Source organism: Ptychodera flava, chromosome 5 (genome assembly GCF_041260155.1).
Source record: "Ptychodera flava strain L36383 chromosome 5, AS_Pfla_20210202, whole genome shotgun sequence".
Classification (NCBI taxonomy): domain Eukaryota; kingdom Metazoa; phylum Hemichordata; class Enteropneusta; family Ptychoderidae; genus Ptychodera; species Ptychodera flava.
In genome coordinates, this window is record NC_091932.1 from 3,417,360 (window position 1) to 3,441,924 (window position 24,565).

General features: G+C 38.3%; 1 long non-coding RNA gene across 1 annotated transcript in view; it reads right to left on the bottom strand.

The window, feature by feature from the left end:
* Window positions 1-22,162, bottom strand: part of LOC139132773 (uncharacterized) — a 104,785-nt gene extending 82,623 nt beyond the window's left edge. The window contains exon 1 of the long non-coding RNA XR_011552428.1: window positions 21,762-22,162. This is a non-coding gene — a long non-coding RNA (uncharacterized lncRNA). The remainder of the gene's footprint in view (window positions 1-21,761) is intronic.
* Window positions 22,163-24,565: the final 2,403 nt, after the last annotated feature.

Sequence of the window (24,565 nt, forward strand, 5' to 3'; positions counted from 1 at the left end):
AAATAAACCATTCCACAAGGGTACGGCATTGCCATCATCAACACAAGAGATTACATAATAGAGTGCAAAAGACAGCTGAGCAACGAACAATATAGGCAACTAACAGAGAACAAGTCTGACACTATCAAAATGGAAGTATACAATCTGGCTTCAGAATTTTTGTACGATCAAAAACACATTGATCGCAATATATACAAATACATGTAACTTGATCATACAAATAAAATTAAACTAAAATTGCAGGAAACCAAAGTTGTATCTAAGGCCAAACAAAAAAATATGTGCTGTTCCGATTACATGGTTTTCAAAAATAGGGTAGGTAGGTAGGGAAATTTTTTTTTTTTTCATTTTTTTTTATTTGTCAATGTGCATTTTGTACGCGTTCAAACAAACTACCAGTGAACAATTTCCTCATGAAACGCACTCAAATTGAATACCAATATATTAAAATAAAATATTCATCAGTAGAATTGAAGTGTGTGGTTTATTAGACTGCCACGGAAATTGATATGGCTGAATAACAATTCTTTGACAGGAAAGTGAACTGTTTATCCAAAGGTAAATCCTCAGCTTTTTGCAGTCACTCGCAAGAAAAACGCACATATTTTACGTTGAAGTTGTTTGTAGCCTCGCCAACCTGTATATTTGTCTGCTGTACTTCCAACCACGGCCCAGCAGCATCACTGGCACATTCAACTCGAATAGAGTACATTTTACATTCAGAAAAACCTGGACGGTGTTCCTCCAAAATTTCTTCGAATGTTCAGTTCTGTTTAACAGAAGACAAAATCGACCTTTCTTTGCCAGGATCACATTTGCGAAACAAAATTGAGTACACGTTATGTCCATCACGAGTCACCATTTTGTTTGAGACGAGGCCTGCTATAAGTAGGGATACCAGGCCCTTTTTTGTTCTTGGTTAAACTTACATGAATTGTATGTTTTCTTGAAGATCTTGTCTAAGGATTCAAAAAACTGTTTGAATGATGGTTCTATCTTGTCTACTTCCAGGGTTATGATTTTTTTTTTTTCGACTTTTTTGACAAATAGTCAAAAAATTTCAACATATGGCTAAAAGAGTCATTTTGTGGGTATATCCCTATGAAAAAATATTACGGTAGTTGTATAATAACATTAATTCTCTAACTAATCTGCTTTAAAATACTTTTGTGCAATATATTGTAAGAGTACGGTATAAGGAGCTTTTGTTTTCTTTACACAGAGACTTAAAAATGCCAAAAATTTTGTGAGACAGTTGAAAATTGGACGGCACCGTGTATACTACCAGTCAAAAAGCTATTTTTTGCCATTTTCAAACTACTGTAACTTTCAGAGTTTTTAAGCTAGCTCTGTCAAATTTTGGACAGTTAAACTTGAGTAATAACAAAAAAGAATAAATATATTTTAGATCTGTAAAATTTCTTAAATGTTACATTTGAGAAATTCTGATATTCAAAAAACCAAAAATCATAGGAATATGAATAAAATAAGTCATTGTTCAACTGATCAACTCACAGTACAGAATAATCCCCCTGGAGCTGTCCTTTTTTACACAAGAATATTACTCCCCCCTAAAAAGCTGTCATCTTGTTGTACTCAATTTTCCTTTAGCATTGAAATCTAGAGTCAGGGTTATGATTTTTCCTTTCCTTTCCTTAGATTTTTCATTCTCTCTTCATTTGCCCGTCTTTCAACTTGTCTTGTTTATCAATTCCCGATTCCTGCACTACCCCTGTCTGTCATTTTCCCAGTTTACGTTAATGCTGTTTAAAAATAAAGGTTGTTTACATACATTTATTATAATAATAACCATGGCATGCTGACTTTATTCCCATACATCATTGAAAGAGTATTCATTTCTGTTGTCAAATATCATTTTGTAAATTTTGTGTAATATCAACAGATGAAAAATGAACACAGTTTAATGTTCGCAAAACTACCAGGGTTAACGTTTGAAAACAGCTGATTGTAGCGTACGCGTTGGCAGTTAGGGGCTGTTCAACGAAGTACGTACGTACGGCAAAATTCACGGTAAATTCCGAACGCACAGATTTTGAAACTACTCAGAACTGACCTTAACACACAGTTTTTGGTGTACGGGTTTATATTTTAATGATAGAATGACTATAAAAAGTAAAATTGACCAAAATTTTTCTCGATTCACTATCACAAAACACTTCCGGGTTTTCACTTGGCCTGCATAATATGGCCGCGCTGTGCATGACGTGGTTCGGAAATGACAACAAGAATGTAAATGAAAGATTACATCAAAAAACGGCCATGAAAATGCTTCAAACTTTCCCCAAATTTAATATACAAGTTGCTGTTTGGTATACTAACTCCGATCACTGAAAATTGTCCCTGCATTTTAGCGAAAACCTACCTACAAAACGCCGTTTAGGCACTGAACAACATACTGTAACGAGCCATTCCATTCTAACATAGAAAGTAGTGACCTGAGAAATGTACGTGCCGCAGTACGGCACGCTGTATGGCGAAAAATAATGCTTGATTTTGAGCGCTAAAATGACACGATATTTTTTTCTTTATTTGCAAAAAAAAATCCCATGGTAGAGCGAGCAGTTGAATTGGAAATTTTTTATCGAAAATTTTATTGAATTAGACCTAATACTTTTTGAGATACAGCAGTTTGAAAACCGGAAACCGTTCAGTGTGCAACAACTGTCAGTGTCATGTCGCAAGTTTTCATGAGCGTCTGGCATCACTTCTATAAGAATGACGTATTAGTTCTCGCGTGATTCGCGCGATTTGTCATAGTTCTCGTGTGATTTCATGTGTTTCACGTTTTTTCATATCGTTATTTTTACTTCCGGGTTTACGAGGCTCTAAAAAGTCGATAGGGGTAGTGCGCGTGACAGGGAGCCTGTCACCTGGGAAATGGAATGTGTCATGTGGGAATGCTCACGTTTAGTCACGGAATATGAGATCAAAGGTCATAGGCCAGGCTTTTGCGCAAGCGCTTCCCTCAAATAACTATTGCTGTTCGTACATATATCTATACTGCATACAACTACTGTACAGTCTTCTCCGCTAGGTGACAGGGTACCGTACGTTGTGAGTTCGAACCCGATTGAAACCACCACATTTGTTAATAGAGAAATTGCATGAGCACAAAGTGAGTATCATTTTTTTTGTCATTTGTGATAGACTTGTAACAGAAGGGAACGAGACGCAAAAACTGTTGCAGCACTATGACTATAACTTATCCATATCTCATTCATTTTACGTGGAAATGAAGAGACTCGTAACATATCTCTATTGTTCGTGCAGAGAAAACGAACAAAAGGGTGAACTCAGCAAATAACGTTTAAACAGAATTTATTACAAAAATAAAACTAATTGCTAAGTCAGGGATAGAGTACAAGCTTTAAAAGTGTACAGACTACTTATCTCAACTGGGACGGCAAAGCTCCAGTCTCAGAGTTGTAACAGTCAGTCGGATGAATGAACAGTCCTTTGGCTTGCAGGCTTGAAGCTGCACAAAGTCCACAGTATAAATCCAGCGTTGACAGTGAAGGTCTTGAAAAGTCTTGAGAATGACTACTGCTGGAGTTTAGTAACACACAAGAGACACGATCCCAAAAGTCTGACTGGAAGCTGTGCACGTCCCTTTTATAAAGGCATGTAAGAACAATCTAGAACTTTTATTGACATGCTAATTACTGTTCTAAAATTATCTCCCTTACACAACTAATCAACTTTCCAGAACATTCCAAACATGACTAATTGAATTCAAGGTTGTGAGGTCATCAAGGGCAGTGACCTTGAGAATGTTCTAGACTAATTGAACTCAGGTCATGATGAGTGTGGGGTAAATGACCTACATAACACACCCCCTCTTCAAAAAAGAAAATTTTTCAAGAAAAATCTTTCTTTTACAAATGTAATCTTGAAAAGGATTTAAGTACTCAAATTTTTTTTTTTTTTTTTTTTTTTTTTTTTTTTTTTTACTCTAAAGTAAAATTTCTTGAAAGTGAACAACAATAAACTCTAAATACGAGAGAGACAGTCTGCAATTAAATTGTCTCTGCCTTTGATATGTCTAATATCAAGATTAAACTCCTGTAACATTAAACTCCATCTTAGCAATCTCTGATTTTTGCCTTTAAATTTCTGCAGAAAAACAAGAGGGTTGTGATCAATATAAACCACTATTGGCTGATTTGAAGAAGTAACATAAACTTCAAAATGCTGTAAAGCTAATATCAAAGATAAACACTCTTTTTCGATTGTAGAGTAGTTTCTCTGGGATTTGTTAAATTTGCGTGAAAAATAGCAAACAGGATGATCTATACCATGACTATCCTCTTGCAATAAAACAGCACCAGCAGCCGTATCACTAGCATCTACAGCTAATTTGAATGGCAAATGAAATCTGGTGCAGACAACACTGGGGCACTTTGCAGTATGGCTTTAAGTGTATCAAATGCCTGTTGGCATTGCTCTGACCAAACAAACTTTACTTTCTTTTTAAGTAAGTTAGTCAAAGGCTCAGTAATTGTGGAGAAATTTGGACAGAATTTTCTGTAGTAACCAGCCATACCGAGAAAGCGCATCAGTTGTCGTTTGCAGTTTGGTATGGGAAAACTTGAAATGGCACTGATTTTGGCATCAACAGGTTTTACCTCACCCTGTCCTACAGTATGTCCGAGGTAAGTTACCCTAGCCCAACCAAACTCAGATTTGGCAAGGTTGACAGTCAACATTGCTTTGCTCAGTCTCTCAAAGAACTTCCGCATGAGCTTGATGTGTTCCTCCCAGGTGTCACTATACAGGACGACGTCGTCAACGTAGGCTGCACACCCGTCTAGCCCGGATATGACGTCGTTGATCATCCGTTGGAACGTTGCCGGAGAGTTCTTCATTCCGAATGGCATCACCTTGTACTGGAACAATCCGTCTGGTGTAACAAAGGCGGATATTTCACGAGCACGATCCGTCAGAGGGACTTGCCAAAATCCCTTCAGTAGGTCAAATTTTGTCACATACTTGGCTTTTCCCACTCGGTCGATGCAGTCATCAATCCTCGGGATTGGGAAAGTGTCTGTCTTTGTTAAAGTGTTGACCTTCCTAAAGTCCGTGCACATACGATAACTGTGGTCTGATTTGGGAACAAGTATGCACGGCGAACTCCAGTTACTTTTACTGGGTTCAATAAGTCATTGTCCAGCAGGTATTTGACTTCTTCCTGGAGATATTTCGCTTTTGTTGGATTCAGTCTGTATGGATGTTGTTTTACAGGCTTACTGTCCCCAACATCAACGTCGTGATAGATGACGTTCGTCCTCGTTGGAACATCTTGAAACAGGTGTTTATATTCGTGGAGCAGTTCTTTCACCTGTTGTTGTTGTTCTGGCTGGAGGTGTGCCAACTTTGTAGACTCCAGCTTCTCCAGGATTTCTGAGTTCTGAAGCTTGACCGAGCCCAGCTTTGAGTTTAGAGTATTTTCACTCAAGTCAGTTTCAGTATCACTATCTTCATAATGGCTTGAACTGACTGCACTGACAGGCTGAGTTATAGTAGGATTATCCCTATCCAAATATGGCTTAAGCATATTTATGTGACATAGCTGTTTTGTTTACGCCTGTCAGGTGTTATTATGATGTAATTTAAATCACTCAATTTCTTATCAATTAGATATGGCCCAAAGTAACGAGCATGGAGTGGTTTTCCAGGAATTGGAAGTAGAACAAGAACCTTTTGACCGGTTCAAACTTCCGTTTTGAGGTGCTTTTATCATATTTGGTTTTCATTGACTGCTGAGATGACTCAAGATTTTCTCTGGCTAATTCACATGCTTTAGAGAGTTTTGTACGAAAATCTGAGACATATTGCAAAATATTCAGACAATCATCATCGTCTGATAGGAATTTCTCTTTAACGAGCTTGAGTGGGCCACGGACTGTATGTCCAAATACAAGCTCAAATGGGCTAAAACCAAGAGACTCTTGAATGACTCTCTAACAGCAAAGAGCAGAAAATGAATTCCTTCATCCCACTGTTTCTCTGTGTCAAAACAGTAGGTCCTAATCATGTTTTTCAAAGTTTGATGAAATCGCTCAAGAGCACCCTGACTTTCTGGATGATAGGCGGATGACCTATACTGTTTAATGCCTAGCTGATCCATTACTTGTTGAAAAATACCAGACATAAAGTTGGAGCCTTGATCGGACTGGACACATTTAGGGAGGCCAAATAAAGTGAAAAATTTGACTAAAGCTCTCACTATAGTCTTTGTCTTTATGTTTCTCAGTGGTATGGCTTCTGGGAACCGAGTTGATGTACACATAATTGTCAACATGTACTCATTTCCTGATCTTGTTTTTGGTAGGGGCCCAACACAGTCTATTAGTATCCTACTAAATGGTTCTTGAAATGCAGGAATTGGCTGTAAAGGGGCCTTTGGAATGGTCTGATTTGGCTTTCCTACCATTTGACATGCGTGACAAGTTTTACAGAAATGTGCTACATCCTGCCTGAGATTAGGCCAATAAAAGTGACTGAGAATTTTATGATAAGTTTTCCTTACTCCCAAATGACAGCCCAGGGCGTTTCATGGGCCAGGCGCAATATTTCAGCACGATAGGGCTTTGGAACCACAATTTGATGTTTTATAGCCCAGTCGTCATCAACCAAGACATCTGGAGGTCTCCAATTACGCATGAGAATACCAGATTTTGTATAATAGGAAAACAGAGCTATCTGAAGTTTACCTTCATCATCTACCCTGTCAAACAAAGACAAAATATCTGGGTCTTTGTGTTGTTCTGCAATGAGATTTGATCTAGAAAATGTCTGACTTTGGTCAGCAGAAGTTTTACTGGAAGTTTTAAATCCACGAGGGATAACGGAATGATCCGTGTCAAACACCTGACTGAGAAAGGTGTCATTTAAGTCAACATCTGTGACATTATTTTTGAGAGTATTTTGATTCTCGGAAGTTTTCTTTGACATGGCTCGAGTAATGGCACATGAAGGAAATAAATCGGGTATCTCTTGTTCAATTGGCTCTGGATCCTGATCTAAAGTAGGATTATCAGTCACAAGTGGATTAGTAATGACCTTGTCCCCAGCAAGGTCGTTTCCAAGAAGAAGGTGAATCCCTTCAAAAGGCAAAAAAGGCCTAATACCTAAAGCCACAGGTCCAGAAACAAAGTCCGAAGACAAATAGACATTATGGAGAGGAACAGGAATGTAGTCATTACAATCTACCCCCTTAATAAGAACTTTAGAACCTGAAAATGACTTTTCAGAAAACGGCAGGGTATCTGCCAACAAAAGAGACTGGGAAGCCCCGGTATCTCTTAAAATTTTGACAGGGTAGCGGAAGAGAAATCACTAGAAAGTGATATAAAACCATTATGAATAAATGGCTCGAAAATACCCATAATGCTATCTTGAGAAGAATTGACCTTGACCTCATTAATTGGGGATAAGAGGGTTTAACCTCAGAAAATGTGTTGCACACATTATTAGACTCTAATTGAGTTGATGAAGAAATAAAGCCGGTTGGCTTAGATCCACTTTGACCACTTTGACCTTCACGTTTTCTTTTCAATTTGAAACAATCTGACATTAAATGGCCGTCTTTCTTACAATAATTACAAGAAAGTGTACCGAACTGTTTGTCAGAAGGAGATTGAGACTTGGGATCTGATGATGTGTGAGTGTTACTTGAATTTTGTGAACTGTTTTCATTTGATTTCCTACTCTCCTTTGAAAAATTCTTGGATGAAAAGGAGGAGTTAAATTTACCTGCATTGTTTCTGTAGGAAAAGGACTGGGATGGTTTGCTGAGAAATGAAGATTTGTGAGTCAATGAATAATCATCGGCCAAACGTGCAGCAACCTCTAATGTATCTGCCTTTTGTTCATTGATAAATGTCTTGATGTCACTCCGGATGCACCTTTTAAATTCCTCAATCAAAACAAGCTGTCGTAATTTGTCATAATTCTGACTGACCTTTTCCGAAGAACACCAACGATCAAACAGTTGTTCTTTTGTTCGAGCAAATTCAACATAAGTTTGATCCTTCACCTTCTCACAATCCCTAAATTTCTGACGGTAAGCTTCAGGCACCAACTCATAGCCTTGAGAATTAATTCCTTCACAGAATCATAATCTGAAGCCTGCTCTACTGACAATTGAATGTAAATTTCTCTGGCTTTACCCACCAAAGCACTCTGCAAAAGCATAGACCAGGACTCCTTAGGCCAATTCAGACTCTGAGCAATTTTCTCAAAATGAAGGAAATATTTATCAACATCCTTTTCTTGGAAAGGGGGACTAACCTGAAATGCTTAGTGATGTCAAAACCGTGTGAAGGGAAGGATTTTCCTGACTGTCCAAGCTCTAAACGTCTCATTTCTAACTGTAGTCGATGTTCTTCCAATTCTCTCTCCTTTTCTCTCTGTCTTTCTTCCATTTGTAATTCTTTCTCTCTCATTGTAATTCTAGTTTCTTGATCTCCAAATTTGTCTGCATTTCTAATTCTAATTTTCTGAGTTCAGAGGTAGACTCGGGCTCATAATCTTTCAGGGTGGATTCCTCAAATTGGCCTAAATCAACTAGATGTTTGGCAATACGGTACTGTATTTCCCTCTTGCGCATAGATCTTTTGACTTCTACTTTAAGGAAATTGGCCAGTGTTATGAGGTTGTCTTTTCTGAGGGAATTAAATGTGTCCTGATCAAGGTCATCCATAAATTCGTCTGGTTTAAATTCCGCCATGATTAAATTTCGCTGAGTTCACAGTATACAGTAGTTTTGAAAAGGCTGTCAAAATGTTGTCAAACGGCTCAAAATATTCGTCTCCCGGACGAGCCCCCAATTTGTTACGTGCAGAGAAAACGAACAAAAGGGTGAACTCAGCAAATAACGTTTAAACAGAATTTATTACAAAATAAAACTAATTGCTAAGTCAGGGATAGAGTACAAGCTTTAAAAGTGTACAGATACTTATCTCAACTGGGACGGCAAAGCTCCAGTCTCAGAGTTGTAAACAGTCAGTCGGATGAATGAACAGTCCTTTGGCTTGCAGGCTTGAAGCTGCACAAAGTCCACAGTATAAATCCAGCGTTGACAGTGAAGGTCTTGAAAAGTCTTGAGAATGACTACTGCTGGAGTTTAGTAACACACAAGAGACACGATCCAAAAGTCTGACTGGAAGCTGTGCACGTCCCTTTTATAAAGGCATGTAAGAACAATCTAGAACTTTTATTGACATGCTAATTACTGTTCTAAAATTATCTCCCTTACACAACTAATCAACTTTCCAGAACATTCCAAACATGACTAATTGAATTCAAGGTTGTGAGGTCATCAAGGGCAGTGACCTTGAGAATGTTCTAGACTAATTGAACTCAGGTCATGATGAGTGTGGGGTAAATGACCTACATAACACTATTCATAATAATGGTTTTGCTTATCAATGTTTTCCTTCATGTTATTCCTTGATGACATATTGTATTTGAGCATTGACATTGACATTTTATGATATCCATTGTCATTTAGAAAATTTGGAGTTGCACACCTGTCACATGGGAATGAAAAGGCTCTCAACACATCTCCAACCGCTAGCATGGAATTATCTATCAATGTTGATCTTCATTTTCTTTCCTGGTGACATATTCTGAATCATTTTGCGCATAGACATGGGGATCTTGTTGTATTGTTTTGCATTTAGAGCATTCAGAGTCACACACCTGTCTCGTAGGAATTGAAAGTCTGTCAACACATCCCCAACAACCATAATTGTGTAACTTATCTATGTTTCCCTCAATTTTCTTTCTTGTTGACCTATTCTGAAACAATTAGACCATTAATATTGGAATTATGTTGTATTGATTGACATTTAGAGCATTCAGAGTCATGACACACATGTCACATGGGAATGAAGAGTTTCTCAACACAGCTCCGACCACAATATTTTATGTCTTACACATCTTCTCATATCTTTTAAGTTTTCCTCACCTATTCTGAACCCCTTTAATTTATTACATTGGAATTTTGTTGTATCACTTGTAATTTAGACGTTCGGGAGTCCACACCTGTCATGTGGGAATGGAGAGTTTCTCAACACAGCTCCAACCCCCATATTTTGTGTCTGACACATCTTCTCATATCTTTTATGTTTCCTGACCTATTCTCAACCCTTTTTAATTATTGCATGTGAATTTTGTTGTTTAAGTTGTAATTTAGACCTTTGGGAGTCACACACCTGTCATGTGGGAATGGAGAGTTTCTCAACACACCTCCAACCACAATATTTTGTGTCTGACACATCTTCTCATATCTTTTAAGTTTTCCCCACCTATTCTGAACCCATTTAAATTAGCACATTTGAATTTTGTTGTATCACTTGTAATTTAGACCTTTGGGAGTCCCACACCTGTCATGTGGGAATGGAGAGTTTCTCAACACACCTCCAACCACAATATTTTGTGTCTGACACATCTTCGCATATCTTTTAAGTTTTCCACACCTATTCTGAACCCATTTAAATTATCACATTTGAATTTTGTTGTATCACTTGTAATTTAGACCTGTGGGAGTCCCATACCTGTCATGTGGGAATGGAGAGTTTCTCAACACAGCTCCAACCCCCATATTTTGTGTCTAACACATCTTTCCTATCTTTTAAGTTTTTCTGAACTATTCTGAACCCCTTTAAATTATCACATTTCAATTTTGTTGTTTAAATTGTAATTTAGACCTTTGGGAGTCACACACCTGTCACGTGGGAATGGAGAGTTTCTCAACACAGCTCCAACCCCCATATTTTGTGTCTAACACATCTTTCCTATCTTTTATGTTTTTCTGACCTATTCTGAACCCCTTTAAATTATCACATTTCAATTTTGTTGTTTAAATTGTAATTTAGACCTTTGGGAGTCACACACCTGTCACGTGGGAATGGAGAGTTTCTCAACACACCTCCAACCACAATATTTTGTGTCTGACACATCTTCTCATACCTTTTAAGTTTTCCCCGCCTATTCTGAACCCATTTAAATTATCACATTTGAATTTTGTTGTATCACTTGTGATTTAGACCTTTGGGAGTCCCACACCTGTCACGTGGGAATGGAGAGTTTCTCAACACAGCTCCATCTCCCATATTTTGTGTCTGACACATCTTCTCATATCTTTTATGTTTCCTGACCTATTCTCAACCCTTTTTAATTATTGCATGTGAATTTTGTTGGATAACTTGTAATTTAGACCTTTGGAAGTCACACACCTGTCACGTGGGAATGGAGAGTTTCTCAACACAGCTCCTACCACAATATTTTGTGTCTGACACATCTTTCCTATCTTTTAAGTTTTCCTCACCTATTCTGAACCTCTTTAATTTATTACATTGGAATTTTTTTGTATCACTTGTAATTTAGACCTTTGGGAGTCACACACCTGTCACGTGGGAATGGAGAGTTTCTCAACACACCTCCAACCACAATATTTTGTGTCTGACACATCTTTCCTATCTTTTAAGTATTTCTGACCAATTCTGAACCCATTTGAATTATCACATTTGAATTTTGTTGTATCACTTGTAATTTAGACCTTTGGGAGTCCCATACCTGTCATATGGGAATGGAGAGTTTCTCAACACAGCTTCAACCCCCATACTTTGTGTCTGACACATCTTTCCTATCTTTTAAGTTTTTCTGACCTATTCTGAACCCCCTTTAATTATTACATTTGAATTTTGTTGTATCAATTGTAATTGAGACCTTTTGGAGTCACACACCTGTCACGTGGGAATGAAGAGACTTGCAACACTTCTCCAAGCACTCTTATGGCATTATCTATCAATGTTGATCTTCATTTACTTTCCTGGTGACATATTCTTAATCATTTAGAGCATTGACACGGGAGTTTTGTTGTATTGATGGATATATGGAGCATTTGGAGTCACACACCTGTCGTGTGGGAATGGAGAGTCTCTCAACACAGCTCTAACCACCATATTTGTGTGTCTTATAACATCTTCTTCTATTGTTTTAAGGTTTCCTGATGTATTCTGAACCACTTTTTATAATTACATTTGAATTTTGTTGTATTCATTGAAATTTAGACCTTTTGGAGTCACACACCTGTCACATGGGAATGGAGAGACTCACATCATATCTCCAACCACTATGCATTACTTATGCATATCATGTTTTTCTCATTTTCTTTCTTAGCGACCTATTCTGAAACCGTTTGAGTATTGACATGGGAATTTTGTTGTATCAATTGACAATTGGAGCTGTCAGAGTCTCACACCTGTCACATGGGAATGGAGACTCTACTGGTTTTGTGTGAGGCCTAGCAGCTAGGCGATTTTGCCGTGAGTGTGTGGGGGTTCGAATCCCGTTTGGGTTATAGTAAAATTTATATTTCTTTAACCTCAGTGGACTGTCCTGCTGGTGCATATTTACTTGTCCCCGAGGCTGTCTGAGAGCTCAGTATAAAGCTTCGTGCTTTTCCGATTACTATATGTGTGTGTGCTGTATACTGTGTCTGTGTGTCGTCTGCTCCACGCACACCGTGTTGTTCGGTCGCGCACAGAATTGCAACATCTCAGTCGGTTACTGTGACCAACTCTTTTGGGTTGAAAGCAGTGGCCGACTGGTTTTGTGCGAGGCCTAGCAGCTAGGCGATGTTGCCGTGAGTGTGTGGGGGTTCGAATCCCGTTTGGGTTATAGTAAAATTTATATTTCTTTAACCTGAGTGGACTGTCCTGCTGGTGGATATTTACTTGTCCCCGAGGCTGTCTGAGAGCTCAGTATAAAGCTTCGTGCTTTTCCAATTACTATACGGTATATGTGTGTGCTGTGTACTGTGTCTGTGTGTCGTCTGCTCCACGCATACTGTGTTGTTCGGTCGCGCACAGAATTGCAACATCTTAGTCGGTTACTGTGACCAACTCTTTTGGGTTGGAAGCAGTGGCCGTTTGGTTTTGTGTGAGGCCTAGCAGCTAGGCGATGTTGCCGTGAGTGTGTGGGGGTTCGAGTCCCGTTTGGGTTATAGTAAAATTTATATTTCCAAACACTATAATGTTGTAACTTATCAATGTTCTCCTTCATTTTATGTTTTTATGAGCTATTCAAAAGCAGTTTGAATAATGACATCATAATTTTACCTATCCATTGACATTTGGAGCAGTCGGAGTCACACACCTGTCATGTGGGAATAGAGACTCTCAACACATCTCCAACCACTACCGGTAAATCGTGTGACTTATCCATGTTCTCCTTCTTTTTATTTCTTGGTGAGCTATTCTGAACCAGTTTGAGCAATGACATGGGAATTTAATCTATGCATGACTTTTTGGAGTAGTCAGAGTCACACACCTGTCATGTGGATATGGAGACTTGCAAGACATCTAAAACTACTATATTGGTGTCACGTATTAATGTTCTCCTTCATTTTATTTCTACGTTAGCTATTTTCAACCAGTTTGAGCAATGACATGGGAATTATAGACTATCAATTTACAATTGAAGCATTCGGAGTCACACACCTGTCATGTGGTAATGGAGACGTTCAACACATCTCCATCCACTATAGTGGTGTGACTTATTCATGTTCTTCATCAATCTAAGTTTGTAGTGTGTGATCTATTCTGAACCAGTTTGAGCAATGACATGGGAATTTTATCTGTATTGCTCTTTGGCCCAGTTGGAGTCACACACCTGTCACGTGGGAATGGAGTCTCTCTCATACCACATACGGTAAAACATCATAATGACCATCATCCTCACAAACAGTGCATGAATCTCTTGTAACAATACTCACAGCAATCATGTAGATATCAAGATAATGCGAATTTTAACATTCAGTCAATTTTAAATTCTGTGAGCAATAAGAAATACTGATGATGTAACTATGCACTCACCAAATATCTTTCTTGTACAGCTGATGTGTTGTAAGTGTATTTTGAAGAAACATTGATTTGAGAAAGTAATAATGCATTTTATCATACACTTTTACACCTCTCTTACCATCCCCCTTAAAAACATCAGATTTTCATTGTTGCAAAACACTACACAGGTATATTATTAAGTTGTCTTGCCATGTTTTCCTTTTTTGTACTCAGATTGGCAGTTGACTATGTAGACGAGGTACTTTGCAAAGAAGCAGTTGTCTTGTGTCAAGAAGAAAAGGCATAAGCCTGAAGATGCAGACATTAGCTTTGTATAGTAATAGAGATTTTGCACATATGAGGGTTGGGTGAGAAGTTTTGAGCCTAACTATGAAGGAGCGATGCCAGATCAATGAAGCTTGGTTTAAATATATTTCAACTCTTCAGATGACAACCTAGAAAAGGGACAAACTATCAACGGAAAGTACTATTCTAACCTGTTGAGGGAGTTACGGGAGGCTGACAAAAATACGACGAGGGAAAGTTGAGAAAAGGTGTCTTGTTCCATCCGGACAATGCTCCACCTCACAAGTCAGTCATTGACATGGCAACAGTGCGTGACTGCAGCTTCAAACTCATTCTACATGCCCACCATAGTCTCCTGACCTAGCACCCTCAGACTTTGATCTCTTCCCCCACATGAAGAAATAGTAAGCTGGAAAGCATTTTGTATTTTTAGGCAATTTTTGTCATTTTTGGTCAAAATCTTTTTCATAAAAAAATAATTGTCATAGCTTTGATATTTAGTATACAGGTTCAAAGAGGTTATCAACATGTAATATATTCAAAATATGATGAAATGTACAATTTTATAATTGTGGAGCAATGTTTGCCATTTTTGGTTAAAAAGTGTGTTTCTAAAAACCTGCTTGTCTGATAGCTTTGATATTTGGTATACAGGTTCCTATAGGTCATCCTTGTGTGATATATTGACATTGTGATGAAATCTTCTATTTTGTATTTTGACACAAGTTTTACCATTTTTTGTCAAAAACCATTGTTTCGCAAAAGTTACTCATCTGATATCATTTTTGTCAAACTGCCTGAATAAGTGTCCACCTAGTGTCAGAGACGGATTGCAAAGACACTGTAGGTATAAATGACAGTTTTCTATGCTTGCTACTGATGAATGTCTGTGTAAATATGGATCTGTAATGAAACATTCTTCTGTCATAACAATACGTATAACATTGTATTGCCAAGGGACCTCTGCACTCAGTATATATTTGGTGTTATGCTATGTACGACCTCTATACTGTCCATGCCTAAAGTAGCTACAGGGACTTTGACCTTATGTTTCATTGTTTTCCTTGCGTAACGGTAGTTCTAGTCTGTTTGTACATCACTGTATTTACACAAAATGAATACAACCTGAAAACTCCTGCATGGTAAGCCATGGCCATGTTGTATTACCTATGTGGTCCAGTATTTTCAGATAGCTCAGACGTAGTACACTCTGACTCAAAATATTTAGCTATGAAGTATTTCACATGTACTTACATATTTGCTCTGCTTCAAATGCATGATTGACATAGTCACGTCTAGAACACTACAGTATGTATTTACAAAATGGGAACACGATTAGAAACAGGAAGTGACATACATGTGAAACACAAAGTTCAGTTCTAAAGAGAACAAGTGATTGATCTTCATGAAACTTGTGGAAAGAGCATTGGTTGCACTGAACTGTTAGCAGAACAGGAAACAGGCAAGCTGTGTAAATTGAGGAGTTGCCAACAATGTCAGGTGTAATTATCGTCTAGGCTGTAAATGATTAAAAAGGGAAACTCAAGCAAATCGCTAAAACTCTGTAACCACACACCAGATTTTGTTGAAACTTTGTATGCAGGTTCTTTATGGTGATTCCAGTTACATTTGTTCAACTTGTGGTTAAAGTTTTGAAAATTGCCTTTGCGATAAATTTTCCCTTTTTTTGGGTCAAAATCTTCTCATAAAGTGTTCGTCAAATTGCTTTTAAACTTGGCACGCCTGATCCCGGGGTTCGCCTTTGTAAGATATGTTCAAATTGTGGTAAAATTTTTATATTTGTATTTTTTGGGTAATTTTTTGCATTTTTGTTCAAAAAATCATTTTCTCTGAATCAACGATTTGATTTATTGTCACTATTATTGTAACCATCAATAACAGTAAGATTGAGTGTATGAGTAGCACAACAGGAAGCAAAACTCATTATGACCTGAACAAAATTCATGTGATTGAAGTTTAAGCATATCATGTTACAAATGAATGCAAATTTACCATGCAGTAGTCAATCAGTACCAGCAATGTAGGATATTTGTAAGACTTTATAAGAATACAGCCACACAATTTTGACAAATAGAATACATTGGTACTATGCAGGGTCCATAACACTCATGGAAAGTCCTAAACAATATTTTAATGTTGAAGCTTCCCATAAGGTTCATTGAAATAGTAATTTTGTCCTGAAAGTCATTGACAATTGATTATTCGCATACAATTTCAACTGACATGAGCATCAGAAGTGATATATTGTGAAGTGGTATGTTGCATTCTGAATGTGTGCTTTTAAATTGCCATTGAAAGCATGGAAACTCTTTACATTTTATTTCAATTAGGTGAAAACTTTTTTATCACTGCTTGTTCCACGTTAACTTTTTAACTTACAATTTTGTATGAGTGAAAAATATATTGAGTATTGTTACATTATTCATAATAATAAAATCTATGAAAGGTATCATATTGTGTGTTGTCATAATTCCAGTGTTATTTGTCAATCATACATAAATCATGATATCATACGTAAAGGATTATGACTTCTTTCACATTCTGTAATTCATTTTCGGGTGATTTGACCAATTGATAAATCACTACCATCAGTATTCTATTAATAGTATATTTGTGTATCAGCTATCGAATTGCCAACTGTCGGTTTCTGTAACACACAAGTAAAATTATCAAATAAATCGCGAATAGTATGGAGGATGATTCCTTGTTAAAGATAAAATGAGAATGTGAAACAAATATGGCTGATGTCCATCAATGAGACATAGATGTAACAAAATAGGCACAACTTTTGTCAGTATATTATCTAGAGTTTACGGACAAGACCACATACTAACTTTCTCAGACTTTTAACTCCTGATGAAGGGGTAAAAGATAAACTACGCATTTGCTGTACAATCGGGCCAATCCTGATTTACCAGCTGATCTCCCTGTAGTGTAAAGCAATGCGTGCAGTGTTTCATCCAGATAGAGGGATTCCCCCTCTGTTGACATGTTGGCATTTGTATGGTAACATTTTGCAGTATAAGGGGGCTCGGATAACGCTACATAAAATATTTTTGCATCACTGTTTTGTCGACCATGATCTGGCTAACCGGCGTTACCGCGGCCCTCTCTCAAAAAATTGAACTCCTCGACACTCTTTAACTGCGTATTTCAATCGCCGACGACCTCGCACAAACCCTACGTTTAAATTCTCGTATCTAAACAAAATATACATTTCACATAGCCTGATTTCCATGATATCCTATATATTGCCACCCGCCGGTTTGATTATAAACGATACGTAAGTACAGAGAGCATACAGAGGGCCTTCGTCGCAATGCGGAAGTGCATGTACGTGACCTGTCAAAATTTTCCCACATGACAGTCTCCGGGTGCACGCGAACTCCATAAGTGAAAAAGTCTAGGGTCGGGGGGTTAAAATTGGGGTAGGTCGGGTAATCGGAACAGCACATATTTTTTTGTTTGGCCTAATATGTAGGAAGACCAATCATTAGCAGTTTTTCAAGTCCCACACAAAACATCTCTGAATTCATAGACTACTATCTAGTTACTACATTAAACCAATCAATGCCAAATAGAAAAACATACATACGAGATTATACAGAAATACCCTATTTGTTGCTTTCAGCCTTCATCCGGACGAAGGCCGAAAGCGACGAATAGGTTCTAGGCTAATGGAAAACAGAAACTGTCTGAATTCCGAACAATATAATTCTCATCGCACTTGACGTTGTTTCTATGTACACAAACACTATGCACAATGAAGCAATGAAACAAAAAACGTTTACAAAGTAAAAAATAATACCCACGGGCATTATACCGGTATAATCTATGCTTACACTCATAATTCAAAGGTAACTATCAACAAATCCTCGGATAGGCTCCTTATCATGCAAAGAAATAGCCGATATTACATTCTACAATCTAGAAAGGAAAATCATCCAGCAGAACGAGACACGAATAGCTCTCTGGTACAGATTCAGAGACTACATTTTTATAATCTTTTACAGAACTCAACATGAACTAGTCGAATTCATTGCCAAATCAATAAACTACACCTGACATTCAAATTTTCATATGAAAATTCAACACAAGAGGTAACATATCTTGATCTAGTCATTTTCAAGGGCCAGAGATATAACAGCAAACAAATTATCGACACCAAAACACACACAAAACAGAGTTCGCGTTTACGCAAAAATCGTGCGTATTTACGCATTGAGATTGACTCTCTACGCATTTTTCTCATCGTAATTCGTTTTCTATACGCAAAGAATAACACCGAAAGCACTCTCCACGACTAAGCTTAGGCGACAACCAGACGAAATTTGTTGCAACACATTTCTGTCAATCACTCATTTTGTGTGGAAAGTTTCGGATTCTCTGGGCGTTGTCTGAAAAATCGGCATCGTAGTCCACACGTTATCACGTTAGGCACGTTATCATGTCAGCTGTGCCTATGAATTACATTGCTAATTTTCAGGCGAACGATAGTTTCTGAAAGTGAGTGATTGACAGAAATGTTGCGACAAATTATATAAGTGCCAACCGTGCATTATGTTCGCGTCTCGCTGTTCCCAAATTTTGATCAAGCGCACATGCAGAATGGCATCGAAGCAGACAAATCTGTTTTCTTTCAACTTTGCTCTACGAGTCCGTGAAAAAAATGATTCATCGGTAGAGCTCGTCGGAATCCCGATAAATTTTGAACACTGCAGAAGTGTCTGGATGGTAACTGGTCGTTCAGGCACCAAGTCGTTTCGGCCCAAGTCGTTTCGGCCTCTCACTTTCCGGCCCAAGTCACTTCGGCACTGCAACCCAAGACGTTTCGGCATCTGTGTTTTGATTTTTTTTTCAAACTATTCAGTAATTGACTGATCCGTCATAAAAGTAAGCGTGACCTTTGCGTTCTGACCAGTACTTTATGTGCATTTTGTGTGAATTTTGCAGTGCTGTTTCGTCACCGCTTTCAAACTTTTGCCGTGTCGGCGGCTATTGATATCGATAAACTTGTGTTAAAGATTTGAAAATGATATGAAGTTTTTTCTTACGGTCTCTTCCCATGTTCTCACAAATATTAAAGCATGTACGTGAATGTTAGTTGACACCGTACTTTTTAGAACTTTGATTTTTAAGATTACGCTCCAGCACTAGTTCCCACAGGTAGCCTTCAGCGGTGCCGAAACGTCTAGGGTTGCGGTGCCGAAACGTCGGACAAAGGGCCTGAAATTCGAAGGCCGAAACGTCTTGGGCCGAAACGACTTGGTGCCGAAACGTCCAGAAACCGTCTGGATAAGCTGCCATAACTCTAACTTTTGGGTTGCCCGATGTGTTTTGACGGTCGCATGTCTAACCTTCGCTTTTATGTTTCAACATTGTTCAAGTTGTTTGTTAAACTGTTTACATTAAAATAATGATACATCATACAATCCGAATATGTTGTGTAGGTTTATTCAACGGCACATTGTATTTTGCAGTCAGTTTTTTCATCAATCGAGTGCGGAAGTGAAATTACGCACTCAAATCCAGCCATTACGCAATTTTAGCAGAGTAATGCGTATGCCGTACGCGAGGAGAAAAAAGTCACCGCGAACACTGCAAAAACAACATGTACATTCCAATTCCTACACAAAGATTCATGTCACCCTACAGCCACGTGATGTCGTAAATATGTAATTACCTAAGTTGACAGTAGTCGACAACATTGGCGTTGTCAGGTGGAAACCGTATAGTTGGAACAGCCAATCGTTTGCTAAGACGATCTTCCATGAAAGTAGTAAAGTAAACTATGCATAACTAATAGACAGGATGCAGAATGTCCAGGGCTGCCATGCTGGAGGTGTAGGATGAACACCAATACATTACCCGGTAGATGAACTCAAGAAAATCAAGATTTAAAATCAGGGGGTTGCAACAGATGGTGGCTTACTGGAAACACAGGCAGAAGACTCAATATTACTCCCTATGAGCAAAGATTAACTCTGGTGGTATTGCTGATGAGAACACTGATTAAATAAAACTTATCATGGTCAACTGACATGATAGATAACTGTTGCTAAATGATAAACATTTTGACTCCGAACAAATAAATAGTATTGTCAGGCAGAATTGAACATCTAAAAATGAAACTACGATGAAATGGAACCTTTACTATGGCATATTATGAAAAAATTTGAGGTACACACCATTTCATTGCAGTCATAAGTCATGCTAAAATTGCCACCGTCCAGGATTTTGAAATTGCCACTAAATTTTATTTCTGGTGGTGAATTTTTATCACCAGAAATGAAAAACTATTTCTAATCTATCCCTGAAATAGTCTTGTTGTGTTGGATCCATTGATATCATCACACTGCTTCCCTCCCCCTACATTATTGAAACTAAGACTTCAATAGTACAGTTTGCACAATTATCTTTTTCAAGACTGATTTAGTTCTATCAGTCCCTCAACAGTTAATTTTCAGGTTTTGCATGTAATTCTTATTTTAATGCCAAAAAAGAAGTACAAAGCACACAATCTGGCGACTTTAATGGTTTAGTTTCTCCGTCATCAATCTCTACTTCAAACAAAAACAAACAAAAAAGGTTTAATACATAGGCTTTCAAGTGATAAGACACACTGACCAAAAATCTTTTCAGGGCGTAAGTTTAGTAAGCTAGTTAAGATTATGTCCACAACATCAGACTTAATAGTTTTTGAATATTTTTCTGCAGTTTGATATATCAGCATGTGTTTGGGATCAAGGTGTACTAGTACAGTGGCTGACAAACTTTGTGTACTCTGAATTTTGACCATTATCAGAACAGAAATACCAGCGTTCCAACCTTCATGACAATATCTTCGATGAATGAGCAAGCATCAAGCACAGCAAATCATAAAGGGGGCATATGATTTATCCATGTACAACTAAAATCTAAAAATCATTATAAGCGAAAAATTATTATAAGTTGCAGCACCATAGACTCGAAGATTTTTTCTACGGTTGTGTCTGGTGTCACGCCCACCAACAGATACATTTCAACTAACCATAGCCAATGTCCTACCTATACCTCCATGGTCTAAAACGATAGATGCATTACTGAATACTGTGGCTGGAAGATTTCTCCAGGGTTGCGATTGTGGGATGGACGCGGCCTTCTGTCAAATCTCACGCCCAAATCTAACGGTATTATAATTGTACGGCACGTCTATCCCTAGCTGCAGTACACTTGCTCGGTGTTTTGGCCATGGTTGTCGGTCAGGGGCAAAACCATTTTAATTGTTCTGCCGTCCGACCCACAACTGTATGCAAAACCTCGAGCTACTGTCACCTTACACAGTATACGGTTGTACAGTGCAGTGTCCTACTGTAAATTGTAAGACTTAGTGTAAAGCAGACAACCACCTTTATCGCATAGGCCCTCGGTTGGACCAACATCACGGCCATGGCATAGGCATTCGACTCAATGCAAGAAAACCATCACTGATCGAAGAATACTGGTTGCATTCAGGCCCACACACCACATCCAGCTGCAGTCCATGGTCACATATTGTTATTTTATAAAACACTCACTCACCTTCTCTATCTGGGGTGCACTGTATTCAAATCAACAATACATCCGAACAGCAGCAACGGGACACAAAAATAATATGTGTATCATTCCTAATTGCATCGGTGATCGCAACATTTATACAGTAGACCACGGTCCCTCCACGTACGTAGACTGAGTCATGTCTCTTGACCAGACGACATTTGTTCAAACGAGTGGTCGGTCCTCAGCCATCCTCAATGTGATGCATAATGTACTCCTGGTAAAATCCAAGGGATATATGTCTTGAAAAGATAAACGTCCGTTAGATAACGATTATAGCAATGTCGGTGCTTACAGAACTGAGTGTTTCGGCGATTTGTTCTGCGATAATGATACTGCTACTCCCAAGCAAGATACTGCCGCCCGCCATGACGTCAGCTCAGGTCAGTCGGTCCCCTGCCCCATTTCTACCGCTGGCTGCGCTGCTCACGCTGAGAAGCCAGCTTGCGTGAGCTGGCGGAGGCCACAGGTGTCCGGAGTTACCGGTGTACATGCATAGAGAGAGAACCGGCAACTGCGGACACCTGTGGCGGAGGCCAGCGGGCTAGCAGCTGCTAGCTCTTGTATAGCATAGCTGTGTGTTACCGGCGTTATACGGTCTGGGAGGCCGTATAACGCCGGTAACACACAGCCCTGCCATAGGCGAGGTCATGCCAGCAGTGCAAATGGGTCTAGCCAGACAAACTACATGGAAAAAGCTGAAAGTAGCCTCGCTTTCGGATCCTCTAATCCGAATTGGATTCAACGAGGTGAACAGCAATGTATTTCTAACTGAATCTTTGAAGGTAATTTCAAGAATACGTCTTCCTAAAATATGTTAATTTAATAAATACTTGACAAATTTATTTATAAATTATTCCATGGCATACAATAGTACATGCGATAGCAATGGCAACATTAAGCTTAAGATTTGTCGCTCGCCTACGGGATGGTGCTCATGACAGTATTTGTGTCTGCATCTCCAGTTAACTTTGATGGGCCAAAGTTAAAATGTATAATGTATGCTGATGATTTACTGCTGATATCAGACACTGCAGTGGGTTTTTAAAGGAACATAAGCTGTAACTTGTGCCAAGTTTTTCAGTATTCTGCTTCTGTATACCCCCTATATACTACCGTATCTGACCCTAACCCGTTTTTCATGCTGAAATTTTGAGTATTCTTTTTGTGGACACAGCTTATACGTGTGTAATGATCATTGCAGTTTAGGGATTCCCTGCAGAAGTGTAGGGAAACAACAAAACAAATGTTCTATAAAGTGGCCAAAAGAGCTTTAAAATTGCTTGAATAAACTTTATATAAATATATATATATATATATATATATATATATATATATATATATATATATATATATATATCGCAATCAATCGAATCTCACTGTCGGACATGTATCAAAAGACCAAATTCATTATTTTCAACAAGAGTATGATAAAAAGCACTGTTTCAATCTGTATGTTAGGAAAGGATCCCGGGAAACGCTACAGATAAGGTGCATTCAAAAGAATTTCTGGCAATATCTCATATTGCCTTGGTAGGTAAAATGACAATACGGTCGATTTCTATGGCAACCCTGCAAAGCATAATTCGAATTGTTACAAACCTTTCGAAGTCTTTGTCAAGGTCAAGCCCTTCGACCACACTCTTCTTCTTCTTCTTTGTCAGGCTACTGATCAATTCGGCAATCGTTAACAAATCTAACATTATGCAGATATTGCAGTGGTTCTAATTTTCCAAAATCAGCGAGCAAATGTCGACAGAATCAAGCGACGTTTTCTAGTCCAGTCCGTTCCTATGAAAGGCTATTGTTTATAAACAAATGTATGACAATGACGTCACGGCGTCCTGCAGCTTCTCTCATTCTGGTACGCTATGCGTTCTTTTATTGCTCAATGCTCATTGGCTGAAAGTTCGTATAACCTGCCGACGGGTATCTGCAACTGCCGGACGAGGTCGGGGGATGGAAATGTCAGATGTTACAACACGGCGGCTTTGTCTATACTGACAACATCCAATTTTCTTGGAAAATTCAGAAAGAGAGAGAGAGAGAGAGAGAGAGAGAGAGAGAGAGAGCCATGATCACTCTACGAAGCGACACCGTCTGGAGTGACATCATATGAAATGATTAATTAAAACACAGTCCCTGTGGAGAGACTGTGATCAAAGTCTCACTTGCTGTTTCTTTATGATTAATTACATCAGTTATAGACCCTAAAACTATGTCTAACAAACGAAAACAACACATTGTACCGTTAATTTTAACTAGCCCTACAATTTGCAAAACTATACCTACATTTCAAACCTTATGACCGATGTGTACCGGGATGTGTACAAGTGATTAGCAACGATAGTCGCATAGCTTCAGACAATAACGGAAACGTTAACCCTTTGATGCTTTGCAGCAATTCAATTGGGCCCATAACCAGATATAATACTGTGTATGTTTTCATGTCCAAACATAATTCTCCTCATTGTAAGCTAAAGCGATTTAAACCAAAACCAAACAGTGTTGGCTTTACAAATTAGTGAAGAGTGTAATCTAAAGTTGCCGTTCCGTTGTCAAACGTTACAGGCAGGAGACTGATCAGTTGTCACCAAAATCTTGAATAAATACACATTCAGAATAATGTTTTCTCTTTACTTGATTTCTTCAAAATCTGTTTGCTTCCGAACAAGTAGCAAACGGACGTTCGTACTCTTATAACTAAAGTATTTTAAATAAAATTGACACTTAGACTTGCGTATTCATTTGAAATTAGATTTGACAGTGTATGGCTAGCCAATCATTGT